Genomic DNA, 24,432 nt, shown 5'->3' with positions numbered 1-24,432 from the left:
TTCCATGACCAGGTGGCTTACATAATAATAATAAATAATAATTTTTTATTTATATCCCGCCCTCCCCGGCCAAAGCTGGGCTCAGAGCAGCTAACAACAAGTAAAAATAGCACAGTGTACATAAAATCACACAGTCATTTAATTAAAATACATTCTAGAATCAATTCAGAATCAAATTAATGGCAACCATTGGGCTAGAGTTCTATGAGGATTACCGAAGGAGAGAGGAGGTCAGACTGTGCCTTGGCCAAAGGCCTGGCGGAACAGCTCCGTCTTGCAGGCCCTGCGGAAAGCTGTCAAGTCCTGCAGGGCCGTAGTCTCTTGTGACAGAGTGTTCCACCAGATTGGGGCCATGGTCGAAAAAGCCCTGGCTCTGGTCAAAGCCAGCCTAACCTCCCTGTGGCCCGGGATCTCCAAGATTTTATGGTTTTTATTTGAAGACCATAAGTTCCTCTGTGCGACATACTAGGAGAGGCAGTCCTGTAGGTACAAGGGTCCTAGGCCGTATAGGGCTTTAAAGGTTAAAACGAGCACCTTAAACCTGATCTTGTACTCCACTGGGAGCCAGTGCAGCTGGTATAGCACCGGGTGAATGTGATCCCGCGGCGAGGACCCCGTAAGGAGTCTCGCAGCGGAAACTCTGCACCCACTGGAGTTTCTGGGTCAGCTTCAAGGGCAGCCCCAGCCTGGAGGTGACCATCGCGTGGATCATAGTGGCTAGGTCAGGGCGAGAGAGGTAAGGAGCTAACTGCTTAGCTTGGCGGAGATGAAAAAATGCCGCCTTTGTTATAGCTGCAACCTGAGCCTCCATAGAAAGGGAGGTGTCGAAGATTACACCAAAACTCTTAATGGATGGCGGTGGCACTAATTGTGCCCCTGCAGGAGATGGGAGTTGGCCCCCCAATCCCATATCGTCCAGACCCAGCCAAAGGACCTCTATCTTCAAAGGATTTAACTTCAACTGGCTCCCACGTAACCATCCAGCCACAGCTTCCAAACATCTGATCAGTTTGTCTGGGGCCGAGTCAGAATGGCCATCCATCAACAGATAGAGTTGGGTGTCATCAGCATACTGATGGCAGCCCAAACCAAAACTCCAGACAAGCTGGGCTAGGGGGCGCATAAAGATGTTAAAAAGAGTATCACACCCTGCGGCACTCCACACACCAAGGAGTGGTGCGACGGCAGTTCCCCCCCCAAGCGCCACCCTCTGTCCCCGACCAGAGAGAAACCAAAGGGCCTGAAAGAAGAGTTCTGGAGGGCCACCTCTGGCTGTTGGGCCTGCCGTTCCTGATGCCTGTTGTATAATACTGCCAGGATCACTGAGATAATAATACGTGAAGCGGAAAATAGCAAGCATTATTCATCCTCATCCATAAGAGCCATCTGGCTGTTTATCACCACTTGGCGACTGCACCCTCGAGTGCCTGAAAGAAGCCACTCCTGAGCAGCGCAGCTCTCACCTTACCCACAATGTTTCTTCAACAAAGACAGTTTGCACACTCAGCTGCAAGTCATCGAGTGATGTGACATCATGTGATATGTGTGTGTGTGTGAATCAGCCCTGAGTTTTTGCCTTACCAAATAAAACATCTCTATCGGGGCAGGAAGTCTGACGCCGCCTTTTAGCACTATTAACTCAGCTTCGATGGTATCCTGCCCCCACCCCCCCACCCCCACTCGACCAGAATAAGCTGCAATGCAGCGGCTGCTGAGTAAGCAGCCTTGGGAGGTGGGTGTTCTCCGTCTCCTTCCTGCGGCCTGCAGGTATCCTTGTTCTCTTTGACCTTTGGAAGCAGCCATTGAGAAGATCCTCTCAACAACACGTCAGGGAGGTTGCATTCTTCGCAGCAATTACCCGTCCCTTTGCCTCTTGGGATTGCCCTTTCGCTGCAAGGTTCCAGGCAAGAGGCAAAGATTAAAGAGTTGGGGGGGGGAGATTAGTATGCTAAGTCCCACTGGACATTGCACAATGATGTGCGTATGTGTGTCATTTATTTTGCCACTGGTTCCTTAAAGTTACAGCTTCTGGCTGGGGTTGAGGGATACCACAGTTCAAAATGTCTGGAAGGCGCCAAGTGGGAAGAGACTGCAATATATCTTTGAACTCGAATCCAGGTTTCTCCGGCTTGCACAACTCACCCGCAGCCCTCCAGATGTTGTTGTGGGACACCAACTCCCAACAGCCCCAGGGATGGTGGGAATCGCAGTCCGGCAACACCTAGTGGACCACAGGTTTTCTATCCCTGCTCTGTACCACCAACACCATGTGGCCCTCTAGATGGTGTTGGACTCCAGCTCCATCAGCTTCAGCCAGCCAATGGTCAGGGTTGATGGGGGGTGTAGTCCAACAGCCGAAGGACACTGGGTTCCCCTTATTTTCCAGTGGGATGGGTTACTAACTGTCTCACCAACTGCATACATGGGGAGTGGGGTGGGGTGGGTTGCTTTTCCTATAAAACTCTCAAAAGCCATTTAGTAACCCACAATGACCGCTCCACACATCAATGGGGGGCGGCGACTTTTGCATGGTCGTGCGCAGCCCCTGATCCCAGAGGGCGACTCCCTGGAAGTTTGGGGCTGGCATCGCCTTCCCAGGTACGATGCCAGGGTCTCCGCCTACCCAAGCCTAGTGTCCAATCCTGCCTGGGGAGGTGTTGCCAGGGGATGGCCAGGTAAGGAGAGGGACTGTCCGGCTCACAGAATAGAATTTGAATCTTACCTCCAAGCACCAGTTGGTTCCCACCCTCCACACCCCCATTCAAGTTCTTTTGCAGGTTAACCTTTTCTCTACATGTTCACAAGGCCGCTGTTGAAAGGTCGGAAAGGAATTGGCAGGTTTCGCCTTTCCTGTAGCAATACGTCACAACTTTGGCAGAGTCAGGCCTTGGGCAGAATTCTTTGGCGATTTTCCTAGAGGGAGGGGCGTGAGGCGGAGACCTCACCCCCTTTGCGGCAACAAGATCGGGGTATTGGGGAAAACCTTGACCATGCCAATAGGCGTCATCACTTCCCCCTTCCAGCGGCGGCGAACAGGGGGCGGGCTCTCTATGCTTGAACATATGTTCTCCAGTGCCAGCCCCAACCCCCATACATGTGGATGACCCCGAAGCCTTCCAGAACCCTGGCTGGGGACTGGGAAGGATAACGCCCAATGCCTGAGCCAAGGTCTCCCTACATCTGAATCTTAATAAAGTTGTGGTCAATTTGAATCCCATAGCATGTTGTCCTGTGTCTTTATTTCGCTCAGGGGGTCGCCTGGGGGTTTGGGGGACTCTGCCTGTCCACGCAAATAACAAGAAAAGGTTTATGCTATTCCACAAATGAACTTTATTATTGGTGTGTATTTTCTGTATTTTATTACTTTAATTTTTTTAAATTTTTTTAAAATTGGGGTGGTGGTGGTGTTAAAATGCAAAACTGTTACATGAAGGTATGGGAATCAGCTGTACTAGAACAATTGACATATAAACTGAAAACCTCTAGAGGTCCAACAAGTAAGGACAAATTTATTTCTGTTTGGTATGAGTTTGTTGTTTATGTGAATAATGGCTGTGGATTAAAAAAAGTAAATAAAATAAAGTAGGAATGTGCGCAGAACTTTACAAACTAAGGTTATCTGGGAAAGCATCTCATCCCACTGGAAAATAAGGGATTTCCATGGCAATTGTGTCCTTATTTTTATAGGCTTGTTATTAATTTCTATTGTATAAAAAGTCTGACATGTGTTACTGATGTCTCTGGCACCTCTGAGTCTCTGCTTCAGCATTTCATAATTGTTTTCTGTGGTGATTATGTTTTATGCTTTTTATTTTATTTTATATAAATCTGGACAAAGGTGACATGCCGAAGTATTTTTGTGCCAGCATATCTCATTGCACCCAGCAGCAGACTTTTCCTAATCCAACCTCCACACACCGATGGGGCCAAATGCAAGACTGTCTACAATCATGCTGGCTTCTGGTGTTGCTGCATGAATAAGGTGGGAGGGGCAGAATTTCTGCGAAGGACAGCAACTTTCTTTTAAATGCAAATACCCTGGTAATTAACATTGATGGGAAAGGAATGGTGGAAAGCACCTGACAGCTAAATGAGAGCTTGCTCAAATACATTTCCTTATGCTTTGCCTTAGCAGAGCAGGCTAGTTTTGTATGCTGTCTGTATGAAGCTTTTCTCTTCTTTGCTTCAGGAGGAATCCCAGGTACCTGGATCTTGTTTCCTTATCTAAGGGACCAATAGAAACCCCTGAACACGTCTCACAATCCAGGTGAGGCATGTTGTTTGTTCCTCTTGGGGCAATAGCTGAGGGTGGGTGGGATTTCCATTTTGACTGCAGCGCAGGAGTGAAAGAGTCAACACCCCCACCATTTATGTACTCAGTTTGGACTGCCCCTCTCCCTATGCCCGAAATCTTCTTTGTTACATTTGCATACTGCCTTTCTTCCAAGGAATTCAAGGCAGCGTACATGATTTGTCCCCTCTCTCCTTTTATCCCAACAACAACCCTGTGAGGTAGAGAGAGTGTGGCTTGCCCAAAGGTCACCCAGTAAGCTGAGTGGGAACTTGAATCCATGCCCCTCTGGCCCTAGTTGAACACTGTACTTCAACACTGGCTCATGAAACAAGGGAAGGCAGACTTAACTTTGGGAGAAGATATGTCTTCTGTTTTCTTTATCAAAGTGTTTGGTGTTGTTGTTTTTTAATGACAGGCCATGGAAGGTTTTGGCTTAACCCAGGCATCCCCAAACTGCGGCCCTCCAGATGTTTTGGCCTACAACTCCCATGATCCCTAGCTAACAGGACCAGTGGTCGGGGAAGATGGGAATTGTAGTCCAAAACATCTGGAGGGCCAAAGTTTAGGGATGCCTGGCTTAACCCAAGAGCGGCTATCCCTTTTTGGTCCAAGGGCCATATTACCTGTTGAACGACCCTTGGAGGGCCATATGCTAGTGGTGGGTATGAATGATGCAAAGTGGGTGTGGTCAACTTCTTACCCATGCCTCTCCCTCTGCTGAATAGCGAATAAAACAAAACTCCTTGACACAGGAAGCGTTCAGCTTACAAAACGCCATGCGTTTTAATGGGTTTTGTCATCGCCACAGATGTCGGCAACAACATGTCTTATTAGTTCTCACCAGCCACATGCTGTCGATTGGCCAAGCACACAACAGTCTGCAGTTACACATGGGGCTGGGATGGATGTGCCAAGCAGTTCACTCTGGGAGTCATTTTCTGAATGGCAAATGTAAATTAGGAGAGGGCAGCCCGTGGCAAGGCAGGCAGCTGGGCTCTTAGCACACCTGAAGAAGGAGCTCTTGAATCTCCCTACCGGCCTAAAGTTAGGCTTTCCCCACAGCTCACTGGGAGCAGATTGCCAGGCTGGGCAAAGAGAGTAAAGGATAGGGATATGCCCCTCCTCCATTTTGTGCTTTAAGACACAGGGGGTAAGTGTGACTTCTGCCTTGCTTCCGAACATCTAATTCTTAACTTTGGGTCGTGCTCCAAAAGATACGGAACAAGCGAGAGGAAGCTGATTATTCCCCCAAAGCTTTAATGTTCCTGCTCTACTGCTTTTGAAGCACAATGCCCTGTCCACTGTCAGGCAGAGTAATTGTGCTTATAGTTTCATTAAAGTGCAAGAGTGTACAAGCGCCACTACAAAAATGATTATAAGGCCTTAGGGGGAACACATTCTCCTTAAGGGGCTTATAATCATTGGCACGCTGGCGCTCCGTCTTAAGGAGGAGACGCTGATGAGAGGTTGCCTGCATCTTAGCAGTTATTTAATTAAAAACCACGGGGTAGATCCTGTCGTTGGGTACAGCTCTGAGCAAGGGATGGTGCGTAAATGCCCCACCCGAGGAGTAGCCCTGGGAAGCATTTTGCTCCAAAGACACTGAGTCACGAGCATCACAGCAAATTTAATGTGCTGGTCTGGGTGTAATTATCCCAAATCACCGTGGCAAAAATGTTTAAGACAGCTGCTTAAGAATTGGGAATGGGACAAGGAGGAATTGGATTTATCCAACTCACAGCTCTTTGAGGGGCAAGGCTTCTAGGCTGTTAACAGGCTCACGAAAGGCAGAAATGGAACAGGTGTAGCTTTCCCCATATGGAGAATATGGGTGTTAGTCATGGATGGTGGCTCTATCAGCTCTCTCCAGGTTCAGAGGCAGGATTTCACTGGAGAACAGCAGCAGCAGCAGCAGCAGCAGACAGTCCTGCTAGTGGCCTTTCCAGAAGGCTCTGGTTGGACACCAGAAATGGGAGGCCTGACTGGATGAGCATATGCTCTGATCCACTATGGCTCTACTTATGCTTCTGCTCTCCAGGTCCCCATAGATTAAAAACAGGGACATGCCGTGTACTTACTAACCACACATTAAAGATCAGGGCCGGCGGGCCTAAGACGTTTTGCTGGCTGAGGCAGAATAACATATATATCATTTCCACCCTCAACGCCAAGGTGAAGAGGTCCTGCTTGTGGGCATTTGGCACCCTGAGAGCATGGTGATAGACAGGTCAGGCATAGGCAAACTGGCCCTCCAGATGTTTTGGGACTACAACTCTCATCATCCCTGACCACTGGTCCTGTTAGCTAGGGATGATGGGAGCTGTAGTCCCAAAACATCTGTTTGCCTATGCCTGAGATAGGTCTTTGATGGGCCCAACAGGGCTTTTCTTACTTTCTAAGACAGGCACCCCCAAACTGCGGCCCTCCAGATGTTTTGGCCTACAACTCCCATGATCCCTAGCTAACAGGACCAGTGGTCAGGGATGATGGGAATTGTAGTCCAAAACATCTGGAGGGCCGAAGTTTGGGGATGCCTGTTCTAAGAGAAGCCAAGGCCAGTCAAGTGATTTTGGCATTTGAGACACAAACCCCACAAGTGCCTTGCTACCCCTCACCCCCAGGAGTATAAATAAGCAACAATAAATTAAGTAACTCACATTCTCCTGTCCTTTCATGGCAACCAATGCCAGCTGTCTGAGGCAGCTGCCTTGCTCTGCCTAATGCATGGACTAGCTTTTCAAAATGTCCTCTTCAATTGTCCTTCTCCCCACACTTGCTGGGCCCTGTGTCATTTCATCTGCAGTCAGCCCCTTTGCTGTAGGCTTCTGAGGCTAGAGCTGTTCGTTCCCATTCTTGGCAGTTTTCCGAACTTAAGGATGTTCAATGTAATGTTTGTATTCCACAGGCGATCTGTTGCTCTTATTATATAGCTGCAACTCATGCACATTCAGCAACAATGAACTATTTAATTTGGCAGGCATTGGGGGAACAGAGTGGAAGCAGCGTCCTGATATTTTACATTTGAACAACCAAGGAGGACTCAAGTTAGCCACAGCCTGTGTCTGGCCACATGGCATGAAAGCAAAAACGATGCTTATTCCCAATGAATCTCACTAGCTGCTGCATGTAAAAGTGCACTTAGCAAGGACTGGAAGCCCAGCCAAAAATTAAGACCCCAAATAACGTACTGAGGACTTCTAGCTCATAAAGTTTCTGGGCCTCATGAAGCCAGTGTGGTGGATCAAGTGTGGGGTACTGGTTAGAGCAGGCAACCTTGGCTCTCCAGATGTTTTGGAACTACAGCTCCCATGATCACTGACCACTGGCCCTGTTAGCTAGGGATCATGGGAGCTGTAGTTCCAAAACATCTGGAGAGCCAAGGTTGCCTATGCCTGGGTTAGAGTCTTGGACTAGCACCCGGGAGACCAGGGTTCAAATCCCCACGCAGCTATGAGGCTCACCAACTCACCTTGGGCCAGTCATTCTGTCTCTTAGAGAAACCTACCTCACTGGGTTGTTCTGAAGATAAAATGAGTAGGGGTGTGTGTGTTACTTTGACATCCTTGGAGGAATGGTGCAATGTAACTACAATCAATCAATAAATCAATCAATCTCTTCTCTTCCTCCTTCTCCTTGCTGCTGCTGAAAGACAAGCTTTGGGAAAGGAAGCAGACAAAGTGGGAAGGCCCCACTTTATTTAGGACTCCTAGCCAAAAGTCAAAGGGAGATAGTAAAAAATTGTGTTATTTATTTGTGAGTGTGTGATAGTTTTTCCAATTCTAAAGCTCAACAACATGGCATCAGTGTTCATTCATGTGCACTTTTTAATATGTATGTATACAGTACTGGGGTTAGCACTCAGAGATTTAACTGTAGGCCTAGAGATGCTGAGGAGAGAACCGAAACCACAATGAATGGCAAACTCTAGTACAGTACATGCATTCACACATGAGCCACAGTTAAAGGATTAAAAATGTCAAATTCTTCCCCCAATGGAAAACTACACTAGGGGAAGCAGGAACCAGAAAATACAGATAGTCCCAGGTCAATAGTTGAAGCATTTGTCTTATGCTGAAGAAGTTTGATGCAGCTTTTGCCTTAAAGGATGTAGGAAAGTATGGCTCACCATTTGATCAAATGGCGGAGAGATTATCTCCTTTGGATACATAGTTGCCTGCCATCAACAAGAATGGGGAAAGGCACAAGCAGCTCCAGCTGTATTGTTCTCTATCCGAGTAGACCATTGGGACTGCCATTTTACACAACAATGGTCAAGAAATGCTTGCTATGGGGAACAGGTGTCTCCAGGGAATGTGAATGAGTACCTCTCATACCCATATCTCCCAGCAGATGTCACCTTAATGCAGAGCGAGGAAAGCGAGGGGGAAAATAACTAGTGTTACCTGCAAAAGATTGTATCTAAGCTTTCTCATTAAAGGCACGGTGAAATGGCACTCACTCCTTCGGTCGCAAGGAATTCCCGCAAATAGCATGCAATTGTTCGCATATTGAAATGGTTAGCCAAGGGGGGAAATGAATTGTATTGGCATTAATGTGTCCCAGAAGAGCAGTCTGAGATCTGGCCCACGAGCTTTTATAATCCCCATGTAGTAGGAAAACGGCAGCAGTTGCTAACAAGAGGAGGTGCTTGGATGTGATGGCCTTATGAGCACCTGCTGTATCCGACAGTTTGGTCAAAGCTGAATGCTGCAGTGAAGTCATAGGGATGATGGAAGCCAACTTTTAGAGACATTCCTAAGCTTAAAAAAAACCACCCATATTTATTTCATCTGGACATTTTGGAAAGCAATTTTTTCTGCCCCTTTTGACTCATCTACACAAATGGTTGCCCCCTCCCCCACTTTCAATCTTAGGGGACTTCAAATATTGCTCCCATTCACTACAAGGTCAAACGGATTATGGAAATAAAACAGCAGAATTTATGGTCTTCTGAGCACTCAAACACTGTGCATGCAACTTTTAAAGGGATTCCCCCCCCCAATATACGCTCAGAGACCCCAATTATCCAATCTGAGTATACATGAAACAAACCCTGATAATCTCTTTTTGTGCAGGCAGGGGGGGAGATTAAGGTTGTATAATGAAACATTCTGAAGCCATACTACCATCTGATAATAAATAAAAGCTGCATCTGGGCCAGGAAATAAAAACCAGAATCTTAACCCATTAATTCACCCTGATGTATTTTATTTCAATCCATTGCTTAGAGTCGGTTCATCCCTTACTTGGAAGAAAGGGGAAATGGTACACCTCTGGCTACAAACCTATGCGTACTTACTTGGAAGTAAAGGCCATTAATGGATCTTATTCCTGAGTGAAAACCATAGGAGCAGACTGCTGCTGCTTCTCCATTCCTGTGTGATGTGCAAACTGACTCTTAAGGTATTTTCATGTCTATCGTGGGGAAAAAAATGCATTTAAATAGCTCTCATGTGGTTGGCGTATTATTCATGCAGAGGGTGAAATAGAAGACACAGAAGATATACATCTTGGTCAACGCTGGCTTGACATTTGCAGTGGAACTGATTCAGTCCTCATGTGTGATGATGACCTTAGTGTGTCTCCACAACAAAACGGTCGCCGCACGAGAATCACTGACAATGGATGCATAGGTACCTAGGGGGGGTGGGTCTGCTTTTGCATTCCCATTGCAATGTCTGAAATGATTTGTGCATGGGTGATGCAGAGGCTTCAGGTGGATAGATCATACATTCTCTCTGTAGGAATTCCCCACTGGAGATGATGATGGCTACCACGATGAGTTGCTGCATAAAAACCATTAAATTATATTAAACAGAACCTGCCCCAAAACTTTCAAAGGGGGGCGTATTAGCAAGATGGACACGGATTGGCCATTTCAGTGCATTAGTTCTTTCTGAATAGCCACATGAAATCACTGGATATAGTAGTCAGCTAGGTTTTACTCAGAGTAGACCCAGGGAAATGAATAAACGCTACTAAATTAGGTCCATTGAATACCACCCTGGATGTTTTAAGGCCCACCTTAAAATCAGAATATTGGAAATCATTGGTTGTTTTTAGGGACCATCTTCAAATGGGGATACAGTCTTACTTTGGATCCCAAATGCCTTGTGAGTTGGGCGTTTTGGCTCCCAAATGCCACAAACCCGGAAGTGAGCGTTCCAGTTTGCCAACATTCTGTGGAAGCCGAACATCTGACGCGGCTTCCATTACTTCCGACTGAGTGCAGGAATCTCCTGCAGCCAATCGGAAGTTTTTGGAAGTTGAACGGGCTTCCGGAATGGATTATGTTTGAGAACCAAGGTACCACTGTAGCTCCAAATGATTAAAGCCATAGTAATGAATTCAGCTAGGGGTGCTGGGAGGCTTAGTAACGCAGGTAATATAGGAAGCTACATCATGGTAACTCAAGCCCATGGGTCCATCTAATTCAGTACTGTCTACTCTGACTGGCAGAAGCTCTCCAGGGTTCCAAGCAGGTATCTTTCCCAGCCCTGCCTGGAGATGCTATGGATTGAACCTCACACTTTCCATGCACAAAGCATGTGCTGTGCTATGGATAGGAGAAATCAGAGCATGGTGGTACTTTGATTCTTCAGATGAAGGGCTCAGAAGCCTGGGCCCAGTTTAATGGTGCAGTGTGAGAAAGCCAGGAACAGGCGGTGTGCAGTAACAGTTCAGACTTGGCGTGCATATTGGTAACCGATTCTGGAAAAAATAATATGAAAAATGAAATCTGCTGGTCCGGTCTTGGTCTTACTTACTGATTTTTATCATTGCTCACTTGTTTGCTCTGCCTTGCATAGGTTCCAGCAGGTTCCATTGTCAGCGTCTAAATTTCTGGCACTGCAAAGGTTTCTGGATTTAGGCTTTTGGAAGGTGGAAGTTATTCTGGACCAGCTGCTTAGTAACTGTTTTGCCTGCATCAGTTTGTTGCTGCCTTTTAGTCATCCATTCTGACTCACGTGGTAATTGGAGTCAGCCTGTCCACCAAGGCCTGGTTTTCCCATCAGGGATGATAGTGCCCCTCCTTGCTGTTTGCAACATGCCTTGGGTGATCTCGTAAACTTCCAAACATTCAGTGGGGATGCGTCACTCCCTTCCATTGATAATAGGCACCGATGCTGATGCACACTTTGTGTGCAACCTCTAAAAGGCAGAATTGGTTATGGACACCATGAAACTCCAGTTGATGAAAACCCATCATGCTGTTCAAGTAACGTACACATCAGAGATTCTTGTTTTTGTGTGATGCTTCACTGGTCTGCCTCAGCGGTCACCATAGCGGGGAGCAAAGAGTATTTCAGAAGCATTCCACCCTACCCCGTTTTTACAACTTTGATGCTGAATTCCCAAAAGAATTGAAATGCAGTAATCCCCAAACTTGTATCTGGCAAATTCTACCAGTGAACTATTTTTGGTCTTGCGCAGGGATGCCTGATAACCCCCCAAAATGAACTGTGGATGGATAATCTCAGCATCTCACCTGGGTATCACTGGTTAGCATCATGATAAACTATCGTTTATTGGGTTGGGAATGTGCCTAGCCTCCCTCTGGGCTCACATGCTCCCCCTCCAGTTCTCTAGTATGGCTGCAAGGAAGAGATTGGGTATCTTTTGTTTCCACATTTGATTAACTGCTGTTTAGCATTACCTCTAAACCATAAACCATGGTCAGTCTTAACAAGGGATGTTGAAAAATTCCAGCTGAAACAGAAAAGGAAGTGGAAATTGCTGCATTTTGTGTATTTGTCTGTGGTCAGGAATAGAAATCGCTCAAGTGAATATGGTTGACATTTATTCACATTGTTGTTTAAGACCACAAATTACAAATAATTAATGTCTTTTTTACATTGAGTTGATGTTTCATTTACATTGAAATTAGTGTAAGTTACACACCATATGTAATTTAAGTTAAATAGTGGACAGTGAGATGAATAATGTACCATTTGGCAGAAACCAAACTGCAGTGGAAGGGAAACAGTGACGATTGTGATAAATACAGATAGGAATGAAAATTGCTGTGTTCTTAGATCTCTAGCCTTAACGATGGTTTGCTGAAACAAGCCAGCTTTATCAACCACTGTTTGAAGTTGGCTTGCTTCAAAAAAGCCAAAAGATTAACCACAGTTGGAGATTAGATGATATAGCAAGTTGTCGTTAAACAGAAAGAAAGCTCCTTCTCATGGATGGCTGTGCTAGAGATGGATTGGGGAGCATGTGAGCTCAGGGAGAAACTAGTTTCATTCGCAACATGAGAAACTGTATTATGTGGTGATGTCCAAAGACAGACATTTTATGTATCTTTTTGCTCCATTTTAACTCTGCCTCTGACAGCTTGATGCCCTACCAACCCAGTGGAAAGCAGTTTTGGTATGTTGAGAATGGCTTGTGAATGACAATGACCTTTTCAAAGTGGATCCCCTATACTGTACCTGCTTTTAAGCCCTTGATTAAGTGGCTTAAAACGGTACACACCTGGTAGAGGAGTGTTAAATTAATTTAGCTCAAAATACAAGGATTAATGAATTAGCAGCACAGGGGTTCTTTGGGAGTGTGAATCTGGGTGAATCATAAACATGCTCTTACCAGACACTTTCCCATTAACCTCAACACAAAATGTGCCGCGGAGTCCCTCTTCACTGCATGGAATGTTTACTGCACTGGGGCTGAGATCAGATACATATATGGAAATTGTGCAGAGAGCCTTTTGACCCAGGAATTGGATCAGAAAACTCCAGAGGCCCCTTCTAAGGTTATCGCCTGCGATTAGGAGTTCAGACGTAAGCCATTTGTGTATGTGGAGGCAGCAGTGGAATGCCTTTTTTATGCATTAGCTCCATGCAATACGGGCCTGTTCCAATTGCGTCTTTCTCTCTTTATTGTTCAGGCTTGAGGAGAAAAGCTGCTTGCATCCTGAGAGTTGCCCTCGCTGGTCTGTGTTTGCTGTGTGTGTCAGGTTAAACTGCAGGCTTTGGGGGGAGGGGGCTGTCCGGGCCAGTGTCATGACAAAGGCAGCAAACTGACCGCTATTGAAAGCCCTAAACAACTCAGGCCCCAAATACCTGAAAGCACCCCTCTTTCTCTACCCACTTCCTCAGCAGAGGGGGGCCCTCTATAGTCTTACCACCCATCAGAACTTCAGGGGTGGTGGTGGCCCGAGAGAGCGCAGCCCCTAAACGGTGGAACTCCCCACAGAGGTTCATCTGGCATCTTCCTTATACATCTTTCGGGAAATGCCGAAGATATACCTCTTTACCCCAGCTTTTGACACCTAAGATTACATTTTTAGGACCCACCCTATTGTTGTGATTGTAAGTTGTTCCAAGCTGTTTGCAATATTGTGTTTTAATTGTTGTAACTTGCCTTGGGGCCCTAGGGTGAAGGGTGGGTAGTTAATTTAATAATAATACTTTGTGTGTTTTTGTTGCATTTTCACTGTTGTGGAGGGGAAATGGCTCTGTGCAGAAACATCTTGGCTTGGGAGGGATGGGGATGATTTGCCGCTCCACCTCAGGGAACGAAATGCCTTGGGCTGACCAGCCCTGTATCAGTACAAGCAAGCGCTCCAATTGGAGAACATGAGACCTTTGGTAAAGGCTGTTCTCCAATTGGAGCGCTTGCTTGTACTGTGCTTATACTGCATTTTTTCTCTGTGCTTATACTGCATTTTTTAAAGATTTGCCTTGAGAGCATCTTTAAACCTCTTTTGTGGCCCACCAGTATTTCGCTTTCCATTCTTAAGTTGGGAATAGAGTAGTTGCTTTGGAAGACGATAATCAGGCATCCGAACAACATGACCAGTCAAGTGAAGTTGATGTTGAAGAATCATTGCTTTGACACTGGTCTGGTGTCTGCAGTAGACACACACACACACACACACACAACCCTCCAAAGCTTCTGATATACTGCCATACCAGGCAGGTGGGAGGTTTTTGGTGTGGTGGATCACAGGTTATGCAGGCTTCTTCTAAAGGGCGGTCCCTTTGGCCTAGTCTCAGGTACATACTGGCCAGCTGTGGCTATCAAATAGAGAAATCTTGGCACGCTGCACATACTCAAAGGGACAGAATTTGGCAGGTCACAGAAGCCGGGTGTGATGGGAGAGGAGAGGTCCACAACTCCCAGGAACGGTGGTGCCTAACTAAGGAACTAAAATGTCAAGCAGCAGCCCTTGTAAGAGCACCTCTTGACTTGTTCCTCTGCAGCAGCATATTCCGAGGAGAAGGCAGCCAATGTTTTTTTCTCCTTAACGAGCTACTCTGGAGTGCCAAGCATATTATGTAAGAAAACTGACTGTGAGCAATTTCCCTAATCAGGTAAAAAAAATTGCATAATGAGCTCAATCATAATCATTTTCTTTAAGGCTCGTGTGATGAAAAAAGATGCCATTCCAACGGGGCCTTATGTAACAGCCAACCGTATCAAGCAAGGATTATTGCCCAGAAAACTCTGATGATGTGCGCAGTGCAGGCTAATTATTCCAGGTTGGGGACGGTGGTTCCAGCCAGAAGTGCTCCTATTACTATTGGCTTATTAGATGTCATTATCATGAATTGCCAGTCTGCAAATGCTCCAGCCGGAGAAATATACCCATGTGCAAAGAGTGGGTGGCTTTAAAGACTGCACTGAGGTCCCCCTATTTCATGGCAATGTAGAACTGGGCAAAAACTGTTGGGTTAACTCTTTCTGTCTCCCACCCAGCAGACGTAGACAGTAGATACTGAAGAGCAAGCAGCCTTTGCCAACTCTTTCACGCATACAAGGAGTTGGATCTATGATGCCCGAGTTTCTCTCCTCCTCCCGTGGATTCACTTGAGGGCAATGCGTTCTCTGTTAGCTTCCACCTCGCCATCTCTAAATAATGATGCACCTCACCAGATTTGGGGAGGGGGTTATAGCCATAGCTGCCAAGTTATCCCTTTTTAAAAGGGATTTTCCCTTATGCTGAATAGGCTTCCTCGTGAGAAAAGGGAAAACTTGGCAGCTATGGTTATAGCACAGTGGCAGGCACACAGTCTGTTTGCAGAAAGTCCCAAGTTCAATCCCCAACATCTCGAGATAGGGCTGGGAAAGATTCCTGTGCGAAAACCAGCGAAGCCTCTGCCATTCAGCGTAGTAATCGGAATGGACAATCTATCAATTCCTGTTTCTCATTTTCCCCCCATTTTAGGTTCAGTTTGTGATTATTATTTTTTAAAAGAAAGTCTGCATGAAAATCAACACACATTTTTGAACACCTTTCTCTTAGATATACATTTTTGTGTGCACAATTTTGCCTAAATTCACATTTTTTGCTAACAGAACTCTGTAAGAAGACATGGGCTAGTAGCATCCACTCCACAGTTACTGAAATAACCCTAAGAAGGCAGTAATACCTTGTGAAGACCCACAAAAGCAGTGCCTAAATAAACCTGATGTCTTGGGAATTGGGATTGGGCAGAAAAAAAATCATGCCCATTCCAATCCCTTTTGGCCTGTTTGTTTTTCTATGAAATGTTTATGGAGCTTCCCTATAAACCCTTGCACCAAGTGGCATTTTTTTTTGTCCAGCTTGGTATAGTTTTGTGGACACCCACAGCTGTTCGATGACACATATATACCATGATTCATCAAGCACTCATATTCCCATTTGAGGTACTGAGAGATTGCGAACTGAGCTTTTTTTAAAAAAGAAAGGAAAAAAAATTGCATTAGGAAACTGCTTTCTACAGACTTCCAAGTCTGACCATTGGCCCAGCTATCTTAGTTTTGTCTACATAAGGAATAGGAGTCCCGGAAAACCAAGGACATTATTTTTTTCCTGTGAGAGCACTGAGCATTTGGGGCACTGTGCTGTCTCACGATTTCAGGCCGCGATCTCCCCCTGAAAAAAATGGGATTTTGCGTGCCGTGCCATGCCATGCCTGGAAAAAGTGTTGTTGTTTTCTCAGATCCACGATCTTGTGCGGGTCATGTGACTCCCGTGGGAATGTGAACCCGGAAGATAGCACCTCGACCCTCGACCGTGTCGTGTTGGAGGATATGCCATGCACCCAGACGCCCTGCGAGCAAAGGAAAAAAGGGGGGGGGAATAGTTGTAAAGGGGTGAAAGGAGACCTGGAGCAGTGGAGCTTATTGCAAAAGATCTGGGGCTCACCCCCTAACAAGGCCCCAGCTTCTCTACTTCAGAAATTTTTCTTCATAATTATGCTTCAAAAACATATTCTGACAGGATGCCTAATTGGATAACCGTATCCCACCTAGCACTGATGTCAGGCTGCTCTCCAAGCAGCTTGGGGCTCTTTATGAAGTAATAGAATTTGTGCAAAACAAGTTGTAACCCTGTTTTTAAGGTGCTATTTCAGATTAAGGTGCCAGCACTGGCTTAAATCAGCTTTCTCTTGGATCATCAGCATATTGCCCCAATTTCACAAGTTTGATGCAGTGGCACAGCAGAGTCTTCCACTTCTCTTACGGGCTGGGGGGGGGGGTAAAGTGTATTTCTAAAAGATTTGATCTCTTTGCAGTGAAGCTGAGTATTGCATGCTCAATCCTGCATAGCAAGGTGTGGGAGGTAACATGCACAGGTAAACACTGAGTGGGAGAGCAATGAACCCTGCAGGCAAAGTCAGATGTGTACAATGCATGGAAGGGCATGTCACCGAGGCATTCCTGCATGCTAATACAGTCCCAAGACGGCAACCAAACCTAGAATATATACATTTATGCCTGTCCTATTGACATGGATTGAGGTGCATTTTAGCACTGCAGTGTCAGAGCCCTACAGGGAAATGTGTACGTACACTGTAAAAATCTTTTTAAAAAGCCACAAGGCCATTTGAAACATGTTTGGCAGGTCTCATTAGATCAAGCAGGCTTCTGGGGTTAAACCTAGGAGCTGTTTGATTAGCAACTAACTTTTTGCTTTGGCGGTACTTCTTATGGGATCAAGATGACAAATACAAACAAATTCGGGACCATATGACTTGTAAATTATTGTTTTAAAGATTGCTTTCACTTGGAAAGCTATGACTTGGTCAGTTTTGTTTCATTTCTGCTATATATTTCTATATGGATTCCATATTAAAGATTAGATTCAACTTGGGTATATTGTTAAAAAGGTGAAGGGACCCTTGACCAGTCCAGGGTCCGGTCCAGTTGTGACCGACTCTGGGATTGCGGCACTCATCTCGCATTATTGGCCGAGGGAGCCGGCATACAGCTTCCAGGTCATGTGGCCAGCATGACAAAGCTGCTTCTGGCAAACCAGAGCAGCACACGGAAGCGGTGTTTACCTTCCCGCTGTAGCGGTAGCTATTTATCTACTTGCACTTTGACGTGCTTTTGAACTGCTAGGTTGGCAGGAGCTGGGACCGAGCAACGGGAGCTCACCCCGTCGTGAGGATTTGAACCGCCAACCTTTTGATCGGCAACCCCTAGGCTCTGTGGTTTAACCCACAGCGCCACCTGGGTCCCTGTGGGTATATTGTTAGATCACTCTTAATAAGCACGGTATGGAACCTTAGGGTTATGTTTTCATTTTGCATGGTGTTTCTTAGGTTAGACCTAACATGTAGACTCACCCCTGGCACAAATAGTATCTTGCATCTTTATTATGATTAACAGAGCTGGAACTTCATTCATCTTTTCTCCAGTCGTCTGCCTTAAGATAAGACAGATGCCTATCCAACATTCCTTGAAAATATCTGGGGAAAGAGATTGCACAACAGGTGGCTGGGCTGTTTTGTTCCTGGAGCAAGAGTTCTGAAATGTTGACACTGTACCATGGTATGCACTTTGTACGTCATCATTCTTGTGTCAATGCATGATTTGTCATTGTGCATGGATTGGCAGGAGCACAGCCTGATATATTGCAACAAAAGCATGTAGGGTCAAAATGTTTAGTCTGGACATAATGTGCTAAAGTTGTCTGCTTATACACAACACAGAGGGAAAGCAGTTGGTTGCAAGAGAGGAGGACAGGTTTGGGGAGAACATTGTAAATCTCAGAGCGATTCTGTTAGGAAGGAGGCTGCATGCAGAGGTGGAAGGATATCCTTCCATGGAAGTGTCAAGGAATGCCAGGTACAAATTTGTATAGGCCCAAATTTGTATGATACAAATTTGTATCATAAGGCAAGGAGATGGATCAGACAACCCCACCCTACTTTCTGATTCTAGCCAGTGCTATTTTTCTAGAAAAAAGAGGTGCCAGAACTCACCATGATTGCCTCCTTTGTTTTCTTATAATGGCAATGGCGTCCACTTGAGAGGTGCCAAAACTGAGTTCTGGCGAGTTCCGGCTGAAAAAACACCCAGCTTCTAACCCAGAGAATGTTAGTTGGCTGAAATCAATGTGAATTAAATTGGTTGTCATTGATTTCTGCCATTGCTTTTAATGGAACATATGGTGCTGGAGGAGACTCTTGAGAGTCTCATGGACTGCAAGAAGATCAAACCTATCCATTCTAAAGGAAATCAGCCCTGAGTGCTCACTGGAAGGACAGATCGTGAAGCTGAGGCTCCAATACTTTGGCCACCTCATGAGAAGAGAAGACTCCCTGGAAAAGACCCTGATGTTGGGAAAGATTGAGGGCACTAGGAGAAGGGGACGACAGAGGACGAGATGGTTGAACAGTGTTCTTGAAGCTACGAACATGAGTTTGACCAAACTGCGGGAGGCAGTGCAAGACAGGAGTGCTTGGCGTGCTCTGGTCCATGGGGTCACGAAGAGTCGGACTCGACTAAACGACTAAACAACAACAACACATAACATGCTTCCCTTCTTTCATATTTGACCTTAAATGGCTCCCCATTTGCAATTTGCATTAACATGCTTACACAATTTGCATTAAAACCATTCTAGAAGAAAAACCAATAGCCCAACTGTGGAGCAGCGAAAGCAGTCCAACGAAAGCAAAGCATCAGAATATGCAAAACAGCAACAAAATAACATGCTTACACCAGTCTCTGAAGAAACAGCAAAAAGAAAAAGAAAAAAAGTACCACACCCTCTCTCCAAACAGAGAGGAAGAGGAGAGGGCATTCCAAAGGTCAGGAGCCATCACAGAGAAAGCTCTGCTCCTTGTTAAAGGCAGTTTAGCATCCACAACTGATGGCACGTGAAGCAGGCTTCGCTGGCAGAGTTGGTATGGCATAGTGGCTAGAATAAGATTAAGATTAAGATATATTTCTTGTCATTGTCCCCTTGCGGGAACAACAAAATTACTCGGTTGCTACATCCACTCAGATAAAGCACTCCGCATAATCCAAAATTACAAAACCTAATTAAAAACAGTGAATATAATACAAAATAACAAGTAAAATAAGATGACTTCAAAGTCCAGGCTTTCCATTTAAGGCCAGAATCGCTCTAGAGAAGAAACTGTTCCTGAGACGGCCCGTTCTTGTCTGCATTGTTCTATATCTCCGTCCTGATGGCAGGAGCTCAAAGAAATGGTGACCAGGGTGCGTTGGATCTCTTGATATGTCCTAGTGCTTTGCTATGGCACCTGGTGGTGTAGATTTGTTCTAAGGTGGAGAGAGAGCAGCCAATAATGCTCTCTGCTGTTTTAATAACTCTACACAGCCCTGCTCTATCCTGAGAAGTACAGCTTCCGTACCACACACATAAACCATACGTGAGCACGCTCTGTATGGCACAGTGATAGAAGGCAAGCAGCAGCTTTTGTGGAAGATAGTTTTTCCTTAAAGTTCTCAAAAAATACAGTCTCTTCTGCGCCTTCTTCACAAGCCCCCTTGTATTAACACTCCAGGACAGATCCTCCTGTAACTCATAGCCCTATTCAGGTGTGCTACTCACAGGACAAAATCTGCCATGGGGAGCCTCCTCTACTAGTAGAAGCATCCTGCACAATTCAGAACCCTGATTTTGCAGGGCTCCAAATCGTTCAGGGAGCCTGTGGGTCTCCTTTCTGGTGCACTGTTCCAGGTGGTGGTTCAAACTCAAACTGGGGGTTCCAGAACAGGCTGCTAGTTCCAGGCAGGATCTTAGACAACTCCAAGTGACACTTAGGCTGGAGACTCGCCAAGAAAACAACCCAAATCTTGTTTCGGCAAGAGACAGAAGACCAAGCCTTAGGTGGAGGGCTACCTCCACCTTTGCTGGGAGAAGAAGAAACCTGTTATAGTTGCCAGCTTTAGCAGCCATTGGTGTTGACAACACAGGTGGTTGTGTGGCTCCGCTGCGGTTTCTGGGCTGGAGCCCTCAGAGTCTGATGGCAACAGCAGCACAACCTTCTCAGGCTGGAGAGCTGATGGCAAGATGGGCTCCTTGGGCACTGGGACTTCTGGGGGAGTGAGGTTGTCTGGGGTTAGTGCCAAGGGGTAATTCCTTCCCCCACATCAGTACCTCATGGTGTCATCCACAAACATGGGGGGGGGCAACCCTGGAGCCAAACATGGGGGGCCAAACATGGGGGGGGCAACCCTGGAGCCACTATAGACAATAATTCATATAGACGGTCAGTCATATCCTACCCCACCCCACAACTAATCACAGTGCAGGTGAGCTCTTTAGATTGCAAAATATCTTGCTCCTTCTATAGACTGCATAGTGTACTGTCACACTGTTTGCACTCTATATGTGCCAGAAGAGAAGCAGAACGAGAAATCAACATGGTGCCGTCTGCCAGAAAGACACTTCAGCCTCCTTCAGCAAAAGGAACAACTTCAAGTCATTAAGGAAGGCCGGCACTTGCGCCCTAATGTTTAATTTTACAGCCTTGGAATACATTTTGCAGCTTTACTCATGCATGTGTAGCTTAACCGGCCGTACCAGTACGAGGAACCTTTTCTGAGGGGCCGTTGCCAGCCATGCTTAGCGGACAATAATCACGTAACAACTGAGTCACTGGGTAGGCTCCACCCTGGCTACTTGGGCCATGCTGCGAGCCGAGTGTCACAAAATATTCAGCTCCGGCTCAGTTCACTTCCTCCTGTGACGTTTTTCTGAATGATGCACACACTTTTACTGCTTGCTAATTGCTCTCGCCTTTTCCCAGAATGGCTTTGGGTGTGATCAAAGCAATTAAATCCCCAAGGAGCAGGGGAAAGCACTTGAGGACCTGGGTTAGAGGAAAGGCACTGACTCACGGAAACCAGGATCAGGTGCCACAAATTGCAGCGTTTGGCTTTGCGGTCTTTTGCAATGGCTCTCTTAGTTTTGTTTCTCAGGCAAGTGATACAAATATGAGGGTATGTGTAGGTTACAGAAAATGCCTGAACTTTGGGGAAAGTAGAGCACTTGCTTTGCGTGCAGACAGTCCCAGGTTCAATCGCTGGCATATCCAGTTAAGAAAGAATCTCAGGTAGCCAGTGATATGAAAGGCCTTGGAGAGGTTCTGTCAGTCAGAGTAAGCACTACTAAGCTAGACAGATAAATACAGTCATACCTCATGTTACGTCTGCTGCGGGTTATGTCCTTTTGGGTTGTGCTCTGCGCCGAACATGGAAGTACCGGAATGGGTTACTTCCGGGTTTGGCATGCGCGCATGTGCAGAACTGCCGAATCACAACCCGTGCATGCGCAGATGCGGGTTGCAAATGGATCACGTTCGTGACCTGAGCGTACACTGTAGTCTGACTTGATATAATGCAGCTATGTTCTTAAGATGGTTGGTTTGAATATATATATTTAAATAAGTATTTTGGTAGAGTATTTCATCCACTTTTTAACACATTTTTTCAAATTTCACAAGATTTTTATACATCTTGGTTATAATAAAACCTCAGCACAGTTTACGAAAAGAATATTTTTTTCTAGTCTGGTTTGTACACATCCAAAACAAGAATCCAGATACTTCTAACATTTACCATTAAATCTCAAGACCAACCAATTGCCTTTGGAGAACCACCAGAGCTCATCCTTTGGTGTTGCTGTATGAAACAAGTTTCCTTGTGCTACAGGAAGGCTAAACAGACGGCCTGCTTGCTGCCTGGTATGGCCAAGGTGAACTTCCTTAGCCCTCATCTCACCACACTGGCCCATAAATCAGCGGGGCAAGTAGCCACATATATGGTAGCCCACACTCATCATGTCACGGCACCATCATGAGAGTGTTGCCACCCAACTGGGGCCTGGCCCAAGTTTTGAGTGCCTTAGTTCTGGCAGAAGTAAGCCAGCTGCGGGTCCAACTTGCTCCCTAGTGGAAATTCTAGTCTGGTCATTGCTTGAAGGCAGTGCTTTTTTGGGGGGGGGGAAGAACCATGAACACTTCCCTCGTTCTCTTAGAATGGCAATGGCACCCATCTAAGAGGTCCCAGAACTGATTTCCTGTGAGTTCCTGTGAGTTCCTACTAAAAAAAGCCCTGCTTGAAGGTCCTCATTTTCAAATTCTGAATGTTCATGTAGAACACAGAAGTATCTTTGGGGTTTTGTTTTGTTTTGTATTTTTTGTTTTGTATTTTGTTTCGCTATTCACTATTGGCATAGATCCATGAATGATAGCACATGCTAGACTTCTTACATCTATTATATATTTTGGGGAGTTGTTCACTTGTTTGCTATGCATTTGGACGCCCCTAAAGATAGTGTAACCAAATTTTGCGTGATGGTTATTGAGAACAAGGAGCAGATTTCCATCCAGCACTTTTGGATACATTTGGGGGCTATTCTGAATTAAGATGTTGGGTTAACCTTTCAAAACTGTCCTGATTTTAAAAAGAGAGAGAGAGAGAGAGAGAGAGAGAGAGAGAGAGAGAGAGAGAGAGAGAGTTAGAATTCCTGAGTAACATTGTGGATGAGGCTGTTAGTATTATTGTATGTTTTAAGACTATTGAGAAACACGGTCACATCATGAGATGGGACTTTTCCAGCTATAAACCTATCTATCCGTTTCCACATCAGAGGTTGCCAGCATTTGATAACATAAATATTTGCTTTTAATCTCTTTGCTGTTCACATCAAGCTAAAGGGCACCTTCCCAGGCGGAAATGCGAGGTTTCGCCTGGACCCAATTTCTGTGGATATTTAGCAGGGCCTCTCAGGAGACGTTCCATCTCCTTGCTATTCCTGCACCCTGGTTTCATGAGCATATTACTCTAAGCATATTTGAACAGCTCATACCAAAATATAAACTTAGTTGGTCTTTAAGGTGCTACTGAAGGAATTTTTTTATTTTGCTTCGACTCAGACCAACACGGCTACCTACCTGTAACCATATTTGAACAGGCTGCGAAAGACCCGGAAGATTTGCGGTTCTGACCATTAGGCTGTGGGTGCAGACAGGCTGAGATACTGGTACAAAAGTGAATTTGCTGACGGAAGTGAGAATGGGAGCCAGGGGAGCTGTCGAAAGCATGAGGTGCTGTTCGGAACTGGATCGTTGCGCCTATCTTCTTGTTGAGAACATGATTTTTGTTGTGTAAGAAAGCAAGCAAGCAAGCAAGCTTGAACATGAACATTAAGCACACACCAGAGTGTAGGGAGATGGACAGAGGGAAATGGTTGAGCACTCAGAGCTAGGTGGCTTCTGACTCATTTAAACACGCACATACCATAGCACTGATAGATAATCCCTGGGCGCTGATGTCCCTGCAGGGAGACCAGTTGTGAAATTGCAAGATGTTATATTGTAGCTCTAAAAAGCTGCAAAAAGGTGACCAGGTGCTCAACTATCATTATGGAACGAATCGTCTTTATTTAGCTTCTCTGCCAACTGCTTCACCCCCAGGGAAACGAAACTTTGCAAAGCTGCTAACTATTTTCTTCTTGGCAAGGAACTAAAATGCAATGGGTTTCTTGGAGACATTACCTCTAAGGCACAGGCATTGCCCAGAGATTCAGCTTATGCGCTTGCTTGCAGCCTGGAGTGCACCACTCACAGCCCCACTTCTCCAAATGGAACCCAGCATTTGTCCTTGCTAGGGATGGGCAAATTTGTCCATTTTGGTAGGTTTATCTCATTTCCCCAGTTCAATTCTCCACATGCCACACCAGCTTGCAATTTTTAAAAAAAGTCCTCGTGAAAAGTAATCATTTTAGCGTGAATTTCTCCTAATTTGGTGTGCAGTTTTGCTTAGCATCCCCATTTTTTTTGCAAGCATTTCCCATGGATATAATGCATTTTTGTATGTTATTTTCAGTAATATACACAATCTCATGCACACTTTCCCCAAATGTACATATTTTT

At 45.7% G+C, this 24,432-nt stretch overlaps 1 long non-coding RNA gene across 1 annotated transcript; it reads left to right on the top strand.

Moving 5' to 3' along the window:
• Positions 1 to 4,144: 4,144 nt before the first annotated feature.
• Positions 4,145 to 13,846, top strand: LOC118081569 (uncharacterized). Its single transcript, XR_004692088.2, has 3 exons — positions 4,145 to 4,267; positions 9,523 to 9,697; positions 13,188 to 13,846. It is a non-coding gene; the product is annotated as an uncharacterized LOC118081569 (long non-coding RNA).
• The last annotated feature ends 10,586 nt before the right edge of the window (positions 13,847 to 24,432 follow it).

The sequence above is a fragment of the Zootoca vivipara genome, chromosome 2 (assembly GCF_963506605.1).
Source record: "Zootoca vivipara chromosome 2, rZooViv1.1, whole genome shotgun sequence".
In the NCBI taxonomy this organism is placed as follows: Eukaryota; Metazoa; Chordata; class Lepidosauria; order Squamata; family Lacertidae; genus Zootoca; species Zootoca vivipara.
Note: the sequence above shows the minus strand (reverse complement) of the source record. Positions and strands in the feature narration are given on the sequence as shown.